General features: G+C 40.6%; 1 pseudogene; it reads right to left on the bottom strand.

Moving 5' to 3' along the window:
• Positions 1–3540: 3540 nt before the first annotated feature.
• LOC119282201 lies at positions 3541–4989 on the bottom strand (annotated as a pseudogene).
• Positions 4990–5933: the final 944 nt, after the last annotated feature.

Raw genomic sequence — 5933 nt, 5'->3', positions numbered from 1 at the left:
CCCCGGCCATGACAAGGATTTGGCCCTGCATGACCAACGACCCCAGTCATCAGAAGAATCACTCACCTGGGCCCGCATCGGTAATGCCCCGTCTGGTCGAATAGTATGAAGCCCATCCAGGTAAACACCACAGCATGTACCATAGTGGATCAGGATGTGGTCAATCAAGGTGAACGTTACCCGCGATACCATCAAGCTTGACCGGTAATAAATTCACTTGTAACTGTCATCATGTTACCTGTATTGCATCATGGCTTGTAACAACTCTTTTAACTCCACCTTTCACCATAGTATACAAGGTGAGAAGGGCATGAGACATAGACATGTTCACTGAAGTCTATAGGCTAGACAAATCGTATGTAATTATTCGGCTCGCATAAGAGAGCAGGAGTAGGGTATTACCCTTAGAACAGGGGGCTGAACCTGGGTAGAACCTCCACCATATGAAAACTCACTAGACCATGAAGGCACGCGTTGCCGCGCCCGTCCCTGCATTGTAAATATAGATTGACTTCAGCGTCTATTTTACATGTAAACTTTGCACCATACGACCTCTTTGCAGTAACTTGTTTTCAATAATTTCTTGATCACCTTCATTAATAAGAGACAAACACAAAGCATATACTCCCTCCGTCCTTAAAATAATGTACTTCCAACTTTGTTGGAAAGTCAAATGTTTTCATGTTTGACTATATTTATTCAATAATACATCAACATTTATGTCATCAAATTAGTAGAATTAGATTCATGACATGATATATTTTCATCATACCTATTTGGTTTCATAAACATTGATAAATTTTTGCACAAACTCGATCAAACTTGAAGATAGTTTAACCCTCCAATAAAGTTGGAAGTACAATTTTTCAAGGACAGAGGGAGTATGTTACAATAGTACTGTAGAAACATGAAACCAAATGCAAGTCTCATAGCAATGAGTGTGGCATAAGATCCTAGGCGTGCACAAACATAGTTATTTTATCATTGTCAAAAGAATTTGAGGCATAATTTCACAATGACAAGTGTATATATGAACTGGCCTCATAATTTCTTGTATTTATCTACATGTGTACCATCACTTCAGAAGAGACCAACAAAAGATACACCCAGGTTAAGCAGCTTTACTCAATAAAAAATACAAAAAGAGAAGACTCGACCGATGCATCTACTCTTACCAGCAGAAAAATGCAAAAAGAACATCTGTTTTAACCATGAGCCAGAAAAAATGCATTCAGCATGTACCTATTCTTATTAGGAGGACAAACGAGGAAGAAATGATTATGTGAAGCATCTGTTCTTACCAGTAGCACAATTTTCCTTACCAATGTCGAATCGGTGAAATCATCCCTTTTTGGTAGTGCATATTCTCAACAAGAACAAGAAGTGCATATACGTTCTCATGAGTGGGCTACACTATAAGAAGTCATGAACAAGAAGTGTCAGAGCATTTGCACATGATATTAGGCAAAGAACAAATACAAGTGGTAATCTGATCAATTCGATCAGTTTTCAAGCACAGAATTATACATATAGAGCAAAACTAAACATCTATCATCAACATCACTTACAGGTCGATGGGTTTGCATCCACCAATAGCACTACTTCCAAATCTATTGATTTGCAACCGAAACAGAGAAATATCACACGCAAAATAAAAGAAGATAGAGATAGAAATAGATTATATCACCCTGGGAGGAATCATGGAAAATCCACGCAGCTCTTTCAACAAGCACCAAAAAACTGATATTTAAAGTGTTGAAGAAGTAAATGATAAAAATTACCCAATGGCACCATTGTGTTTTTGGAGCTGTGATGCACGATCCCTGGTTTCTCGATCATAACATAAGTTGGTTTATACATCCCCATGCTTAACTTTTTCTGAATTCACTTCTCTTCAGCAAATTGAGAAGAAACAGATTGATAGCTGATCAATGACAACATGCTTCAAAAAGAAATGGGATAACAGACAATACTCTAAAAAATAATAATGATCAGGCATCAATTTGTTTTCTACTATAAAGTGTAAATCAGAACAACAATTTACCTTTAAAGGCATTGGCATATCTGTTTCATTGTTGCCATCGTGGTCATAGCAGAATCATATGGACCCGTGACATTGGCAAGCGATTTCTTCTGGAATTCATTGATTTCTTTCACAGTTATCAATCCATGCACAAGAGTTAACATGACCTGAAGGAAGAAATAGAAGCATATGACTCACAAGCTCACAAGGAAAAAAAATCCAATGGAACCAGGCACGAACCAATCTGTTACGCGATTCCTCAGTAGTCCAAATAAAGGGTAGGTGAGATGTGTTTACCTACGGAAGATGAGATTTGTGACGATGCATAACGCATGTGAATTCATCGGGGGAATAGGGCTCCTTCAAAAAAAAAAAGGATCAATCCATGCATCAAGAATTTCTTGTAGGTGGACGGACTGTACAACAGTACAACTTTGTAGGCTATTCTGGTATGCCGATCAGGAGGGACGAAGCCACCGTACCGCGAGGGATGAAGACGACAACGCACGTCTAGGGGAACCGCTGAACTGCGAGGAATGAAGCCAACGGCGCACGCCGCCGCCTTGGGAAGAACCCAGGCAATGTGGTGGAAAAGTCATGAGAGGATAGAAAGCACGGAACGGGCCTGTGTACTCTACTTTCCTGGGCCTAACCTATGTTTCTCAGGACTGGTCAGCCCGATTAAGGACAGAATGCCTAGGTCCATTAACGGAGCAGCAGCCCATTTATGGTGGGTAAGTGGGGCGCAATGACGGAGCGAAAAACGCGCAGGCGCGACCGAGGGAACGAACGGCAGATCTGTAGCGTCTATTAGCCAGATCCGACGGCAGAGGACGTCAAATTGCTGTGGAGGGGCGTGGGTAGCTCCGTTTTACTGTTTTGTAATGCCTAAATCTTCTACATCCTTGCCTCCTCAAAATCCCCAAATCATGAACATTGCCACGAAATCCACACGAAACTTGTCTTCAAAATAATACCATGAATTTGTTTCTGTTGTGCATAGTGCACATATGTTCCATCTCAATACCGTCTCATTGGTTTGTTTATGTGAAGATTGTAAAAAAACAAATCTCCCGAAATCAACTGATGCAAGTTACCATTTTCAGGCAACTTAAAATAGTAAGAACGGATTGATAATGACTTGCATTTTCTTGAGAACCTTTCATATGCATTTACCTAGTGAGTGAGATATATGTACTAGTCTTTAATGATATTCTCTTAGTTGATCGAGTCAAACAAGAAATAAAGTTGTTTAAAATGAACATGAACTGAGACCAACCTGGAGACTAGTGCCAACAATTTCATGAACTAACTTCTTGGTGTAATGCAACAGCAGCCAGAGAACATTAGTTGGTAGCCATGTCAGTTGGAACCTAGACCATTGGGTGGTGAGCCATTGAACAGCGAGTACAGAGGCACAATTGCTCACTGTGTAGATCCATAAGTTCTCCAGAATTGATATGCCTCGAGGCTCTGAAAACAAGAATAATGGCGGGCGAAACAAACTTCCATCTTCACTAACTATCTAGCCCCTTAAATTTGCCAAAGCAACTCTGCGCGGACTCAATGATCTCCAGTGTGATACCATCACCAGCAGCCAGCTTGTACTGCTCAAACTTTGCTTCTTCACACTCCAACGCGGCTTTCTTGCAGGGCCTGATACTTCCTGGAAATGAAGTTGGTGGTCAGCTCTGGTCTGGCACATGGCCTTGCAAGCATTTCTTTCTTTTAGGGGCTCAGCAAAATAACAAGTGCAATTGGGTCAAAATGCCAAACAATATGAGGATGAGCATCAAACTATATGTGGAGAAACATTATCAGCCAAAGTTTGTGCACTGAAAACACTCAAAACTAATCTGGATTCTTGGTGAGAAAAGCAGTTTTAACAAACTCAACAATATAGACACGTGTAAAGGAATCAGAAACATGTTGCTGTGATTGCTAACTGAACTTCACCTTACATTGAAAAGCTATATTGTACTTGAATCAGACATAAAAAGGAATATGTTTTACTAAGAAGTCGAAACTAAAAAGAACTGTTGACCAATTTGATAAAGAGATGAGTATATCAGCTTGTGAAGATATGCATTCAATAATTTGTAACACCCTACGGCCCAACAAGCCTAACAGATTTCCTAGAACACCATTTGCACTTCGGCTTGTTGGTAAGTTTTGGGGATGCTGTTGTGAGGCATGTCCTATGTGGATGACCTCGAGTTATTTCCTTTTATTTTTTGTAAGCCGATTCGTTTGGCATTATCATAATTAGATAACATTCCTTTTGAAAAAAGGAAAATTGCACTTCAGTTCTCGTTCGTGCAAATGGATCAACCCGGAAAGTGCTACGTCTTCGGCCAACAAGGGTTGGATGCAAGTGCAATTCAGCCACTCTGGCGCCAAGTCATAACACATCAAGACCACAGTTAACACAATTAGATCAGTTACTGAATTCAACTACGAAGCTCATAGTGCATCAAACCAAGTGTAAAAGAAAAAGGAAATAAACTGATGTGGTTCCATCATGTATTATCCACTCACCACTCACATCCAAGAGGTTGAACGACACAGGGATCTACCCAATGCTCCTCACCATTGTGATAGCAGCCCAAACTTTTTGGTGATCTTCACGCGACACTTGGATTACTCAAATCTTCGTCAGAGGATTTCCATACTTCACTGCACATGACCTGAGCTCAGAAGTGCTTATAAAGTCCAAAAAAAAAACTGGGAGCACATTACAGGCATATATCATGTTACCTAGGGGAATTAAAGACGATATATAAGTTATTAGCACCTTGCAATGATCCAAGAGATGCAGCGAGGCCACACTCCCCAAAGTTGAGCTGGATGTTGTCTCTGATAACTTTACTTATGTTGAACTGGGTGAGGATGATGGGATCAGCCTCTCCTCTGCTCGCGTCGATGAAGACCTCCATCACCATGTACCTGTTCTTGAAGTGAACCATTGCTTGAGACAGCTAGTGCTCCTGGTTATCGTGGCCTGGATTTTCATGCAGATGGATGCCAATCAAAATTACAAACGAAGAAACCTCTTCAAGAGAACCAAGGCGGTGCAGAGTACATGCAGCCCATCAAAAGATTTCTCTTCACCACTATAACATCAAATGAGCACACCATTACAAATTTCAGTGTGGGTACCGGTACACTAAATTACCAAATCACCTGAGCACCCTTATTATTCACTTTTCGCACCTGCAATTGCATCATACTCTGTTATCAGATACTCCCTCCGTTCGAAAATACTTGTCCTAGAAATGAATAAAAATTGATGTATCTAAAGCTAAAATAGGTGTAGATACATTCATTTCTACGACAAGTATTTTCGGACGGAGGGAGTACTTCAGATGGCAGAAACTATTCGTAGAGCCAACATTCAAGCAAGTACGGGCAAAAAAATCAGGTGCTTATAACTACCCCAAAACATACCATTATATAGAATTTGAAATTAGTAATAGCTGTGACACAAAAGAAAGAACATTCAGAGTATTCAAAATTTGACACTACTAGGAAAAGGGCTATACATGAAATGGATACTAAAATGGATACTAATACCATAGATACATGAATTTGACAGTACTATATAGCAGTGGCGCATATGTGCAGGTGCGCCATTAGTGTGGAAGACACTAATGGCGCACCAGGCACATGGTGCGCCACTAGTAACAATTTTTTTCCAAACATACTAATGGCGCATCCTGACACAGTGCGTCATTACTAGTGCTAACTAGTAATGGCGCACCGGCCACACAGTGTGCCACTACTGCTGTTTTTTTATTCTTTTTTTTGCAAAACTACTAATGGCGCACCGTGGCACAGTGCGCTATTACTAGTTTAAACTAGTAATGGCGCAGTCTGCCACGGTGCGCCATTAGTGTGTCTGTGTCTATAT

This window comes from Triticum dicoccoides, chromosome 3B (genome assembly GCF_002162155.2).
Source record: "Triticum dicoccoides isolate Atlit2015 ecotype Zavitan chromosome 3B, WEW_v2.0, whole genome shotgun sequence".
NCBI lineage: Eukaryota > Viridiplantae > Streptophyta > Magnoliopsida > Poales > Poaceae > Triticum > Triticum dicoccoides.
This window is presented reverse-complemented; position numbering and strand designations above follow the sequence as displayed.